This window comes from Sceloporus undulatus, chromosome 4 (assembly GCF_019175285.1).
Source record: "Sceloporus undulatus isolate JIND9_A2432 ecotype Alabama chromosome 4, SceUnd_v1.1, whole genome shotgun sequence".
Taxonomy (NCBI): Eukaryota; Metazoa; Chordata; class Lepidosauria; order Squamata; family Phrynosomatidae; genus Sceloporus; species Sceloporus undulatus.
Window position 1 is genome coordinate 191,371,729 of NC_056525.1, and position 14,872 is coordinate 191,386,600.

A 14,872-nucleotide genomic window follows, 5' to 3' on the forward strand; every position below is an offset into this window, starting at 1 on the left:
CTTCATTTGTAACTGTGACACCCCAAGATTTTTCATTACTCTTTTATCTCTGCATTATCTCACATGTGGTTGTATCATCAGTCCATAAATGTTCATATCCATTGAATGTGCTTGCTCAATGAGTTTAATGGATTCATTGTTTAAATAGGTCTGTAGAGCCTTATTGTGGCATAAACCCACTGGGTGACCTTGGGCAAGTCGCATGCTCTCAGCCTCACGGGAAGGCAATAGCAAACCTCCTCTGAACAAATCTTGTCAAGAAAACCCCATGATAGGTTCACCATAGGATAGTCATAAGTTGGAAATGACATGAAGGCACACAAAAAGAACAGTGATGCTTTTAATGGTTTTTATTGATGAAATTGTTTTTAATGATGTTAGCCTCCTTGACTAGCATTTTATAGTGGAAAGGCAAGATAGAAGTCCTCCTCCTCTTCCTCCTCACACTAGCACCAAGAGAAGAGGAAAAAAGGATCTTTTAAATGATTGATAACCAAGCTATTTTTCCCACTTACTGATACTATATGGTAGACGTCCCACTCTTCTCTAATAGGGATTCTTTTCTCAGTGGTTTTTTGGGATTATAAATTCTCCAATCTTCGTTCTGGACTGAAAGGGATGCACTGAAAATATTCAACTGTTCCATTTTGTCTTCTCTTTCTAATATTACATTAAATGTGGAGCATGTGTAATTTACTGTAGCTGTAGGCTTTTTAATACATTATATCCACTCTGTACACCTTCTCTTTATATTACCTATGTGGATGTGGAGAGAAGGTTCTCCTCTGTGTCCTCACCAACAGCACCTGTGAAAGTGGTGACACTGAGACACTGAGCGCTCCCCTAGATCTTGGAACTCAGGCTGGTTCATATGGGAAGATGCAGTCCTTTAGATAGCCTTGAATGGACTGTGTGTACAGTTTTATCTGGATTCTTTTGTGGCATCAATTTATGGGAGCACATGTGTGCATTAATAAAGCAAGTGCTACACAAAACTTCCTGCTACAATTATATGTGTAAACAACAAATTTCCTTCCATTAAACATATTGTGTTAATGATTTTCCATGTTCACTCAGCCTCCTAACTGCTAGTCAGCCACAGTTAGCAAGATTACTCCCCTTCACACAGAGAGGGATGCATTACAGTCTGCCCTTCACATCCACTGATTCTTTATCCATGGATTCAAGCATCCACAGCTTGGAAATATATATTTTTTAAAAAGTCCCAAAAGCAAACCTTGATTTTGCCATTTTATTTAAGGGACACTTTTTAAAGTATGCCATTGTATTTAATGGGGCCTGAGCATTCATGGATTTTGGCATCTCTAAGGGAGGTCCTGGAACCCAACTCCAGTGGACACCAAGGACCCACTGTATTTAAGCATTATGGGGATGACAAGGGATCCTATGCTGTGGTAAGTTACAACTAGTAGCAGCTGGTAGGTCACATGTCAATGGAGCAATGAAACAAGTCCAGGTTTTGAGTAGTTTTAAAAGAGTTCTTTGGGGGACTGCACCTATTTGGACTAATAGTTCGGAATCTTGGATAATTTCTTTAGAGTTTAAACTAAAATTTAGAATGGATTAACTGTCTATCACTCACCACTGAGCTGGATATCAGTGGCAGAGTGGTTGACCTAAATCCCAGATTTCCTTATTCACTCAAATAGACATATAGGATTTGTACATTTGTGGCTTTGACTTATGTGGATTTGATTATTTGCAGATTTCATTAATATGTTATCTATAGGAATTTCTATAACCTCCAATCCAGTATGACTCTGCCAGGGATTAATGATAGAATTGTGTTGGAGGACTTAGGTCCAAGACAGAAATAATTCAGTTTGAGACCCCTTCAACTGCTCTGGCTCAGCACTGGGGAATCCTGGGAATAGTAGTTTATTCTGGCACCAGAGCACTCTAACAGAGAAGGCTAAATGTCTCACAAAACTACAGTTTCCAGAATTCTCTAGCATGGAGCCAGGGCAGTTAAAGTTGTCTCAGACTAGATTATTTCTGCAGTGTCTTTTGGATCTTAGAGATTCCTAGAGAAAATACTTCTCTAGCCATTTATACATCCTCTGGCATGGTTCTATGGTCAACTTATGGTGAATGTTGACCATAGAATTTTAGGTCCTGTTAGAGGAACTAGGAAGTCCTAAAGAGGTGTTCTATCATGTAATAAATAAATAAATAGTGGGTTTTTTATTTATGGTTTCTCACTTTCACAGGGGTCCTGTGCCTCTAACCCCAGCAAATATGGAGGGGCCACTGTACAACTGAAGATACCATTCCATCTTAAAGGAACCCAGCTTTCAACCTATATTATTGCCATAGAATAATAGATCTGGTTGCTTTCTTTCCATGCATACAGCCGTATTTATCTTTCTCCACATGGCTCTGTTCCTCTCTGCACAGAAATGCCTAGAGAAACTGAACAATATGAAGTAGGCTTCTGAATTTCAAGTAGGCTCAAGATTCTTGTTTTCTCTGTTTAGAAATTAAGCATAGGCCACTGGGGACTAATTCAATAAAGTACTCCACCTTAACCGATTTGTACACTGAATTGTTGTTGAACTAGAGCTTCTGATGGAGCATTCACCCTGACTCCTCTGTCTCCTTAATGCACATGTATAATAAAAAGCTGCCAGCAGCTAACATTTAAGTTACTGCTCCAGTGAAACCTTCTGGATACGTTCTAAAATATGAACACCACTATTTGTGCAATTTTGTAAGCACGACTAAGTTGATATTAATGGGTATCTTTGGAATGACTGGATGTTTGCAGCAACATATGCTTCAGGGGATATTGACATTTGCCAGCTAACAATTAATCACCCTGAAATATCTCATTTTGGACATATGGGAAGGCAATCTGCTAACTGCAAAACCACCAAACAAACCTGTTGTTATCAGTGCCACTCTGAATTATAGGTGATGTGGAAGCAAGAGTTCATCTGGAAGTTTTTGCAACAAGATAGTGTTAAATGAGCCATACTTGTCTTTATTGAAAGAAGTGACTCCAGACTCTATTTGCCAGCTAACTTTTATTTAATCAATAATCTTGTATCAGTTTAACTAGGATTCAAGCTTCTGCAAAAATTATTGGTCTCTTGCTGGTGGACACAACATTTCATTCATTTCTAGTGATTTAAAATGGGTGAAGCCTCTGACTTTGACGGAGAAATATGTCATCAACTGTGGCAGCCTGGTACAATGTTTAAGCAATTTTTATAAGGAATTACAGTTTTCTACAATTTTAAAGGAAAGTATTATATGCAGGAAGCAGATAGGGGAAGATACAGACTGATGAGAGATTCACAGTACTTTTGTTCTCTCAATCTCAAGTAGAAAGAAATTACATGCTTTCCATATTTCTTTCATTTGAAAGGGAGGGGTGGAAGATGAATGAGAGCCTTCTGAGAATCTATGTTTGTTAAACACATTCACAAATTAGGATAGAATACAGAACATATAATCATTTGAAACTGGACTTGTCCAAGACAGAATTTTGTGTCCGTATGTGTCTTCAGGTTGCTTGTCAACTTATGGTGACCACATGAATTTCATAGGGTTTTCTTAGGCCTCATTCCCACTACATATATAAACATTATAAAAAAATCATAACTAATTAGGCTTTCTAAGTTTAGCATGCTTTTGAGAATAATCACCCAAGACCTAGTTTGCTGCTTCATGACTCCCTGTGTGTGCATAAGCGATAGCAAACAAGCATAAGAAATTGGTGAGGATTGACCACCCCTTTTATCAAATTAAGGGCAACAAGCCCCTCCCCTCGAACATCCCATCTCTTTTTAGAACAGGTTTTCAAATTTTACATTATAAGAAAATATGAACATGCTGATAATTCTTTACCCTTCTGTTAACAAATGCTTTTTTCTAGGTTGAACCCTTAAGTCTGGGTTTGATTTTGATTCCCAGAAACTTTACGGTGGTGCTTCACTTTGTAGTCGAGAGGCCTCAATTTACATATAATAGTTCCTATTAATCTGGCTAATTCTGGCTCCCAGGTTACCTCTGCTAAGTTGTGTTAGATACACATATTTCTGAGAAAGGTTGGTAACAAGTGGGAGCAAGAAAATATATATGATGGCCCATATCCACAAATAAGTAAAAACAAACAAATGGCTGAAATAGATCAACAGTAAGCGCCAGCTTGGGGCAGCATGGGGGCATAGTGCTTAGATCTTAATACATGCCCCAACACTGCCCCAAGATGGCATCATGTCCCCTGACTGCTTAGATGGTAGGCAGCATTGTGGCACTCTGGCAGTGCGGTGTTCAGATGCCACATGCCATCAGAGTGCAGATGCCACATGCCGTCAGAGTACAGAAGAGTCGCCGCTGCAGTGGAAAGGGCAGTTTTTTTCTGCCCCCAAAAGGAGTGGCATTTGGCAGTTAAAAAACTACTGGGGTAGAGCAGAGGAAAACTGAGAGAAGCAATGTGGCTAATGAAAAAAATTGAATTCAAGCCAGAAGAACATTCAGCTGTTGACATGCTGAGGGGTGAAAGGAAAGACCAAAGCTGTGCAACGAGTTTATATGAGTGCATAAGTGTGTACGTGTATAAATTTAGGTTTATACAAGTGTAGAAATGTTGTCATACTTGAGGTGAGTAAGCTAAAGCAGACAGGAAAAGGATATTTTGAGTTAGTTAATTACACATTGTTTTACTGTTTTATAGGAAATGAAAATTAAGAAGAAATTGAGTGGCATTAATATTGAGGAGACAAATAGCAAAACCAGGCAAAAGTGTCATGCAAAATCAGACTGAAAAATATCAATAAAACTTCAGGGAAAATTTATCAGTGTAACCATAATTCAAGTTTATGCTCCAATTACACAGGCAGAAGAAGAAGAAATTGGAAGATTCTGTCCTGGAGTCCAGGGAGAAACTGACCACACCCCAAAACAGGATTCCGTATTAATCAAAAGTGATTGGAATGCAAATGTAGGAAACACAGCAGAATCAGATTGTTGGGAAATTTGGCCTAGGATCAAGAAATGGTTGTTGGTTTGATTGGTTGTTGTGTGTGGAAAGGCAGGACTTCTTTGTGTCTTCTTTTCCATCCTTCCCAGCAGTAAAACATCTTGGGCAGCTTAAAAGGGCTTGGCCAGTGCAGTGGACAGAAAACTTTTGAAGGCTCAAACAGTTTGCAACTTGCTGTAGTGGGTGTTGATGCAAATTTGTTCATTTTGTCTCCTGCCCTGCATGCCATGCTCAACGTTTCCCTATGTCAGCATTCTGTTAAGGCTTCAATCTCTTATTCACTCCCTCACTCTCCTATTTACTACAGCACAATAAAATGGAAAAGCATTTTCTCTCTTTCTAATAAGGAGGCATTAAAAACAGAAAGGTGAAAGATTCAAATACCCCTGCTAGTGCACAGTTAACATTCTATTTCTTCCATAAAAGTTCAGCCACAATCTAATAGCCAATCATCCTTGGACTGAATAAGAGTTTTTAAACCCAGTTGAGGGGAAATTAGTTTTAAGGGAATCCCTAATACATTTCCTACCAAATAAATGTGAGTGTTGCAGTCTATTAGGGAATAGGTGACAGCATTTAGATGCAGAAGTACCAGGCTGCATTTCCAAAAGAATTTATTCAGAGATACTGGTGCTTCTAATTTTAGATAGCATTTGAGGAGGGATTTTGTGAAACTGTGTTTGTTCTCTCTGTCTGTGACTCACCGATATGTATAGAAAGGGATTGGAGTTAGATTATAATCTATATAAGGTTAACAGTATGGAATTTGGCTCTAGAGACTCTTCTACTAATTTTTTAAAAAGTAATTTCTGTATGTTTATGTAACTTTCTCTTCCACTATGATAGCCTGAAAATATTACAGTAGAACCATGGGCCCTGATTGTATGGGTATACAGTGCACCTGCGTCATATGCGAGAGTGCCTTATGTGGCTTCCAGCATATGCTAGAAGCTGCGCTGGAAGGAGCAGCGCTGCAAGCCAGAAAATGTAATGGCATGCGCACCCAGCGCCGCCATGGGCACAAGCCCCATTCACTTGAATGGACCTTGAACATTCGTGTTTTTCCCTTACGTGGGGGGTCTAGATCGGATCCCCCGTGTAAGTGAAGGGACAAATGTATTTAGTATTCTAGGGGCCATGGGCAAAGCAAGTTACATAGGTCTCTCCATCCCACAACATTAGGATATAATTACTCTTTGGTAAGGGCCAAAGTAATCAGCCCCACTCATTGGTCTATTGGGTTTCAAACATAAGAGTCACGACCACTGAAAAGTTATTTCAAAACTCCACCCTAAGAAAACAATACTGTATTAAGGTTTAAAAGCAGTGAATACATCATGTCACCTCAGAATATATATATATATATATATATATATATATATATATATATATATGCGCAGATGTATCTGACTGAGATCAGTTGATGTCTGGTTTGCATATGATTTGCATGTAGTTGATCAAAAGTCTGTTCTAATTTCTATATCTGTATGTGACACCCCCCCCCAATGCACAAAATGTGCATTTATTTTGGGATGCAATTTTCCTTAACACATGTATATTGTATTCAAGTTTCCTTACAGTCTCCACAGACCTTCTATATCATTCAAAGCATGTTTTTTGTAAAGCCATCTTTGCTTGATGAAGAAGCCCATGAGCTTCAAATGTTAGTACAACTAATGTTGTATCTTTTTTTTTTTACTGACCTAATAGAGGCATCACCATAGCAGGGATTCTAATACCCCTGCTGCAAGCCCTGGTGGTGCAGTGGCTAAATACCAACACTGCAGCCACAAGGTTGTGAATTCAATCCCAGGCAGGGCTCCAAGGTCCACTCAGCCTTCCATCCTTTCATAGATCAGTAAAATTAGTACACAGATTGTGGGGGGTAATTGGCTTACACATATAAAATGCTTAGAGAATGCTGAGTTCACTAATAAAGGTACTTGCTATTGTTATTCAACATATAATTTTCTGGTCATATTTAGACTCTGTGTTGTTGCTATTTTTACAATGAAGATAGAATATTTTCATCACTGGACTTTTGTGAGTACAGTATTTTGTTTGGCATAGCCTTTCTTGTTTGAGCGAATAGGAGCTATTGTGTACTAGGGGTGTATCTACACCGTATAAATAAAGCAGTCTGACACCACTTTAACTAACATGACTCTATCCTACAGAATCCTGGACTTTGTAGTTTGGTGAGGCACCAGACCTCTCTGACAGATCAGGCTGAATACCTCACCAAGCAACAAATCCCAGGATTCCACACGATGGAGTCCTGGCAGTTAAAGTGGTGTCAAACTGCTTTGATTATGTCATGTGGAAGAGCTGTAGGTGGTGTCTGAAGTATACTTGTTCTCTGCAGGATTCTGTAGAATAGTCATGACAATTAAAATAGTGTCAAACTGCAGGATGTGGAGACAATGCACAGGATTACAGGATATAGTTGTGTCTTTGCATGCAAGGATGAGGTGTTGCTGATTCTACCTGTATAATTCTGATGTGTAGAATTTGTGCTTCTGAACCCTGAAAATAATATTACAATTGTTTCTTTCGTTATATATCAGCCTCATCTCTGAAACTGAGAGCCTCAACTCTATGGTAATTATTCTTTGTGGTTTTTTTTTTTAAAAAATGCCATTCAACAGATCTAGAGGCTTCAAAATGTATGTCAAAAACCTCACCCTTTTTCTGTAGGAATTTGTTTCTGCCACAGATAATTTATCCCAAAAATGTATTATTAAGATCTAAGGCACTGGTGTTCTCCCTCATCTTTGAATGTTGTAGGTGGTGATCTGTAGAGCAGAGGTTGAGCTGACTATATGATGATTCACAGGCTAGCTTTTCCCCACACTACATGGTCTTTATTTAAGGCCAATGGTGATGAGATTCTAATGGAGCAAACTCACATAAAATGAATACTGTGTGCATTGGCTCCATGACCACTGTTTGAAGAGAAGGGCCATTTTTGAATAATAATTGATCAAGTCTCCAGACATTTTATTCTTTATACAGTAATTTAAAATACGCCTAAAGGATCAATCACTTTAAGCTTTCTTGAAAGAAATTAAGATCACAATTTCAGAGATATGGGTTTGTTGATGACACCTATCACATCAGTCAAATTGTGCACTGCTGTTCAGCTTGATTCACCATGATTTATACAGTTCTCGGAATATGACTGATATGTGCGTGTGTTCCTCATTTAGGACTAGCAGGGTATGTGTTATGCTGCACATTCCTGCCACCCCCAGGTAATTCAGTGGCCAAGATCCTACATCAAACCATGCAGAATATTGCGCTTGGCACACACAACTCTGTTTCTTTCTGCTCACAAGCCAACTCTCAAGACTTGGGGCACTGTTACAACCTGTTCCTTATTCTTCCTTTGTGCATAACTGGCCTGGGGGAAGAATGTTTGCTTCTCAGTAAAAATGTTTTATCTCTTTTTCCCTATATGAGATAGCCAGAGGTATGGGTAAGTTACTCTATTTCTTTGCATTTCACAACAGGGCCTTGTGCTGCAGGATCCTGCTTCTTCATGCTTCAATTCCCTCTATTCCACTGCAGGGAAGTCTGCTCCTATACAACACAGGCAAGAGTGGGGCAGCAATATTTCCTGAAAAGCAGGGGAGTGTTGCTGTTACACTTTCCTCTGTACTGTGTCACACTAGCTTACATCATGTCATGTCTTGTTCCTCCCCTCTCCCCCACAGTGCAATAATGAAAAGAACTGGAACATTAAGAAGCAGGGCTCTGGGGCAGAGGGCTCCTGTTTCAAGGTTTAAATACTGTACTATAGATCCTTACCATGAAGTGGTACAGGAAAGAGCCTCTTTACCTGGATATTCCTCAGTTCTCTCTTTCCTGCTTTCCATCTGCAGGGGCAATAGCTGTATTGAGAAGGGATGGCCGGACTTGACCTTTGGGGTTTGGAAGGTGAATGTGAAGACAGGTATGTTCATCTCATTGGAAGAGCTTTATGGTATCCTGTCTTACTCAAAAATTGGTTGATTAAAGTTACAGGAGACTGAACATGAGTGCAATCCTGGATCTGCTCAGGCAACCCTAGTTCAGAATGCTTTTGCATCAACTGATATTTACTTTACATTGTTTCAGATATAGGACTAGATTCAAATCTAGATTTTGCCAGCTTTATTTCATTGATATTGAAGAGCAAATAATACCTTGTCTTTACTATATTAGCAGTTGTCATTTCACTCTTTGTATTGCAAAACATCTGCTGGGTAACTACATAATTGCCATGCAGTTTGCAGGTGTGGGTATCTTAATTTCATAAGACGTACATACATTTTAAAAAAGACAGACAGAAAAAGGCAGCACACATTTGGTAATTACTGTGTTAATAACAGCATAATTATGCAGTTGTTTCTTCCCTACAAATTACATGGTAGTCATCCTTGGAATTACCATTAAAATGAAAAATGTCTTCACTCGATGCCAATGAGCGATTAGCTTATAATTATAATATAATGGCACATTTATTGGTGTCTGGCAAGATAAAGCACTGCACAAAATTTGTATACTATGAGGTATTGTCAGAGCTGACAGAAGTCCAAGGATATTTGTCTTTTTAAACAATAGCTGCATAGATGCTAAATCCATGAATTTGTTCTTGGCAGGGACTGGACATCTGATGGCCCCTTGGGAAGACGGTGTGGTGTTCCTCATTAAACAAGCAGTTTACTTTCTGACAGTAAGAAGCTATTTTAGTAAAATTGAGCCAGCTGTTCAGGTACAAGGGTAGAGTTGAAATAGATATCAGTCCTGAATATGTAGGACAGCAATAGATTAGCTGTATGCCATCCAACATTTCAGAGATGAAAGCTGGGACATGTGTGGCTAAGTAACATCAGAGAGTGGTTAAGACAGTAAAAGTTATTAATGAGGAAAACACACAAGCTGGAAGAGGATGCAGTGGTTTGCTTTTGCCTGAGTCTACTGGGAAAAGAAAGATTTTGTCCTCTTCTTTCCTCATCTCTCTACTGAGTTAATTGGGGTGCAAACTACTTCTTCACTTTACTCAGTGTGAAGCAATTGCAGTAAGCTGAGGACAAAGCGGGAAAGTGAGAGGGGAAGAGAGAAACTGGGACATTTTAAAAGCAGCTTAAAAAATGGGATGGCAGGAGATTAATCACTGTCCCTAACAAATTTTGACAGTTGAAGTGTGTGGACCTGTCAGCTCTTGTTTCCCCTCCTGTGCTGTTGGAATACACACAGTCTAAGGTGTTCACAGAGTGGAAATTCTCTCACTCAGGACCAGGTTTCAAGGGGAAAATTAGCAGACATGCAAGCAAGACTATCTATTGTTCAAGCAAAGTCCAACCCATAGCTGGAAGGTTTTATAGCACTGTCAGAAGAGGGTTAATTAACAACAACAGTTAGTTAATTAACAGCCAGTGGAGCTTCGTAAACTTGCAATGTGTATAATGTGCATTTCAATTGGTCCAGTAAAGGTATCCCTGTTTTGTGGACTTTGGATGATGCTTTACTTTGCTATATGGCCAACACAGCTACCCCGAATAGGTTTTCTGGATGTGAAGATACCACATTTTAGCCATCACAGTGGGATCCTAAAGAGAGAGCCAATGGACTGGGACTTTACTGTCTGAGTACTGTCTACATCAAACAAAAGTAAAATATTTTTTTCTTTTAAATTGGGACTCCATTGACAAGTTTTACTTTAACAACTCCTAAAAGTTTTCCTGATGCAATAACACAGAGCCTTCCTGAGATATTTAGCACTCTAACAAAGGGGTTTGTGGCCTCACAAAGGATTCAAGACAGTCTGGATCTCAAAGGCAGTAGCCTTTTATCTTGCAAATGGAATTTAAAGTTTACTCCCTGGATTGAATCTTCCAGTACTCACATGGCCAGAAGGAGGAGGGGCCCACCTTCATCAATACCCTTCCATACCATCTAAACAGAGGGATACAACAATTTGACAAAATGCAAAACTATGGCTATCATTATCAATTTTTTTCTTCTTCTCTTGTGTCATTTTTAATTCCTTTGCCTGATGAGGAAGCCAGTGGAGCTTCAAAAACCTGCAACATTTATAATGTGTATTTTAGTTGGTCCCATAAAGCTATCACTGTTTTGTGGGTTTTTTTTGGAAGATGCTATACTTAGTAACAGAGTTAGCAACATTTGAATGCCTGTACTCAGTAATTACTTGCTTGCATGGCTGCAGATTTCCTGCAGCATTCTTTCCCTCATCCACTCTTTCCCTCCATTATTATTATTATTATTATTAACCTTTATTTATAAAGCGCTGTAAATTTACACAGCGCTGTACATACAATCTTTTTAATTGGATGGTTCCCTGCCCTCAGGCTTACAATCTAAAAAGACACGACACAGAAGGAGAAGGGAGTGGTGGTGGGGAAGGGGCCTGTCTAGTAAGATAATACATATAAAATACATAGCAATACAGGAAATGATTCAATAAAACAGACAACAAAAGAACATCATATAGCAAGTGACAATTATGCAATGCCTGGGAATGCTTCTCTGAACAGAATGGTCTTCAGCTCCGTTTTGAAGCTGGTTAAGGAAGTGATGGCTCTTGCTTGCGGGGGAAGAAGGTTCCAGGAGTGAGGGGCAGCGAGTGAAAAGGGGCAAATCCGAGATGGGGCAGAGGAAATCCTGGGCTGGGACAGCAGACCTTGACTACCAGAACGGAAGGCCCTAGTGGGAAGGTGAGGGGAAATAAGGCCTGATAAGTAGGGAGGGGCCAGCCCATGGAGGGCTTTAAACGTTGACAACAGGAGCTTATACTGAATGCGGAAAGGGAGTGGGAGCCAGTGAAGGGATGCCAACACAGGAGAGATGTGGTCAGAGCGGTGGGTGGATGTGATAATGCGTGCAGCTGAATGCTGGACAGAAATTAAAGGACGGAGATGAGAGAGAGGAAGCCCAGCCAGGAGGATGTTGCAGTAATCGAGTCATGAGATCACTAGGCCATGAACCAGGATCTTGGCAGTAGAGGCGGAGAGATATGGTCGGATTTTGGCAATATTGTATAAAAAGAATCTACAAGCTTTGGCTGTGGTCTGGATCTGAGGGATACATGACAGAGAAGAATCAAAGATAAAACCAAGACTGCAGGCTTGCTGGACTGGTTGAATAGAAATGTTGTCCACAGAGACAGAAAAGGAGTGTTGAAGGGTGGGCTTAGGAGGAAAGACAAGAAGCTCCGTCTTGGACATGTTGAGCTTCAAACGCTGATGGCGCATCTACTGCGAGACAGCTGTGAGACATGATGAAACTTGCTGTTCAAGCCTTGGAGAAAGGTCGGGGGTGGAAAGATACAACTGGGTGTCATCGGCATACAGATGGTAGGAAAAACCAAAAGAGCTAATGAGTTTACCTAAGGACAGTGTGTAGAGAGAAAACAGAAAGGGATCCAGAACAGAGCTCTGGGGAACTCCAACAGATAAGGGAACAGGAGATGAAGTCTGACCTCCTGCAGCCACTGCAAAAGATCTGCCAGACAAATAAGATCGAAACTAGTCGAGAACAGAGTCTGAGAACCTAAGGTCAGAAAGTATATCCACTAGAAGACGGTGATCAAAGGTGTCAAAGGCTGGAGACAGATCAAGAAGGATGAGAACAGAGTAAATGCCATTAGCCTTGGCCTGTAAAAGGTCATTGGAGATCTTAGTGAGAGCTGTCTCTGTGGAATACCTTGGGCGGATACCAGACTGAAAGGGATCGAGGATGGAGTTGGCTTCAAGAAACTCAAGACAGCGAGAATAAACAACCCGTTTCAAAACCTTAGAAAGAAAGGGGAGAAGAGAAATTGGATGATAGCTAGCCAGAGAGGAGGGGTCAAGAGAAGGTTTTTTTCAGAATTGGGAAAATGAGAGCATGTTTGAAGTCCGACGGGAAGGAACCTGTAGAGAGAGAGAGAGAGAGATTGAAGATATGGAGAAGCGAGGGCAGAAAGGAGGGAGCTATAGAGATTAGAAGACGAGTAGGAATTGGGTCAAGAGAACAAGTTGCAGGTTTGGAAGAGTTCAGAAGTGTGGCAAGTTCATCCAAAGAAGCAGGAGGAAACACAGAAAATTTGTTAGGGGAGGGCAATAGAAAATTATGAGCAGAAAAAGAATCAGGAGGGACTATCTCAGACCGAATAGTGGTAATCTTAGAGATGAAATAATTAGCAAAGTCATTAGGAGAGAATGATGAAGAGACAGGAGGAGAGGGAGGTTTAAGCAAAATGTTGAAGGTGGAGAACAAGCGCTGTGGGCGCCTCTCATTGGCGGAGATCAATGATTTGTAATAATTCTGTTTAGCCATAGAGAGGGCCCGTGAGAAGGAAGAAAGAACAAACTTGAAATGGATAAATTCAGCCCACTGTTTGGACTTTCTCCAAAGACATTCGGCCGCTCTAGAGCAAGACCGGAGAAACTTAATGATGGGAGTAAGCCAGGGCTGAGGCCTAGTCTTAGAGGAAGAAGTGCGTACAGAGACAGGGGCAAAGCGGTCAAGAGTTAAATAGAGACATTGCTGAGTCAGCAGAGTCCCCAAGATTTAGGGAAGAGAGAGATGAATCCAGGGTCTGACCAAGATGGTTAGAGTCAACAGATTGAAGATCACGAAAATGGCGTTGAATAGTGTGACGAGGAGGAGGAGTATAGGTAAGAGCAAAGGAGATTAAATGATGGTCAGAAAGTGGAAAGTCAAGTGCCAGGTAGTCAGAAATGGCGCAGTTTGCAGCAAGAACCAGGTCAAGACAGTGACCAAGAGAATGAGTTGAAGAGTTGGAATGTGGTTGGAGGCCAAAAGAAGCCAGGAGAGAGTTAAAGCGAGATGTTGTCGGGTTATTGGAATCATCAACGTGGATATTAAAGTCACCTAGGATCAAAGTGGGGACTGAATCTGAAAGAAAGAATGTCAGCCATGATTCGAAGTCTGAGAGGAACCGGGTGGCAGAACCAGGAGGGCGATAGATTACTGCAACACGGAGCTGTAGAGGAGAAAAGAGTCTAATAGGATGAAACTCAAAAGAAGAGAAATGATAGCTGGGGGGAAAAGATAGGACTTGAAACTGGCAGGAGTTAGATAGCAAGATACCAACCCCTCCTCCTTGACCCTCAGGGCGGCTGGAGTGGGTGAAGGAGAGACCACCAAAAGAAAGGGCAGCAGAGGTTGTAGTATCATGGGCTGGGAGCCAGGTTTCTGTGAGAGCGAGGAGGTTAAAGGATTTAGAGAGAAAAAGGTCATGAATTGCTGTTGCTTTAGGGGCAGCAGAGCGGCAGTTCCAGAGGGAACAGAGGAAGGGAAGCAGGGAGACAGGGAGAGGCCGAATGGGGATCAGGTTAGGAGAAATGTGGGGAGCCATGGGAAGGATAGGATTCACTGGCCAGTGATTGACGGGGGAAGGTGTGACAAAGGCAGAGACAGGAAAGAAAAAAGGGAGAGGTGTAGCTGGCTCTCTTTCTGAGGTGTTAAAGCAGTTAGAGTCAATTGCCAGCTCGGGCCTTCAGAGGAAGAGTCCAATGCAAGCAGGAGGTTGGCCTGAGGGAGCAGAAAGTCTTACTTGCTCTTCCTTCCTGTGGAAAAGTCCAATGCAAGCAGGAAAGTCTTTCAGGGCAGCACAGGTCCTTCTTCCCTTGCTTCCTGTGGGACTCTGAGAGCAGCAGGAAAGGTCTTTTGCAGGCAGTAGAGAGGTCTTTCTTGCCTTGCTTCCTGTGGGACTCTGGGAGCAGCAGGAAAGGTCTTTACAGGCAGGAGAGAGGTCTTTCTTGCCTTGCTTCCTGTGGGACTCTGAGAGCAGCAGGAAAGGTCTTTACAGGCAGGAGAGAGGTCTTTCTTGCCTTGCTTCCTGTGGGACTC

The 14,872-nt window shown here is 41.1% G+C and overlaps 1 long non-coding RNA gene across 3 annotated transcripts in view; it reads left to right on the forward strand.

The window, feature by feature from the left end:
• Positions 1 to 1,297: 1,297 nt before the first annotated feature.
• Positions 1,298 to 14,872, forward strand: part of LOC121927757 — a 14,765-nt gene continuing 1,190 nt past the window's right edge. Inside the window, exons 1-3 of one of the 3 annotated variants that reach the window (XR_006103328.1) lie at positions 1,298 to 1,415; positions 8,893 to 8,963; positions 9,652 to 9,725. This is a non-coding gene — a long non-coding RNA (uncharacterized LOC121927757). Of the gene's footprint in view, positions 1,416 to 4,538; positions 4,577 to 7,546; positions 7,610 to 8,892; positions 8,964 to 9,651; positions 9,726 to 14,872 lie in introns of those variants that run through there. The other 2 variants (XR_006103329.1, XR_006103330.1) reach the window with 2 other exon arrangements.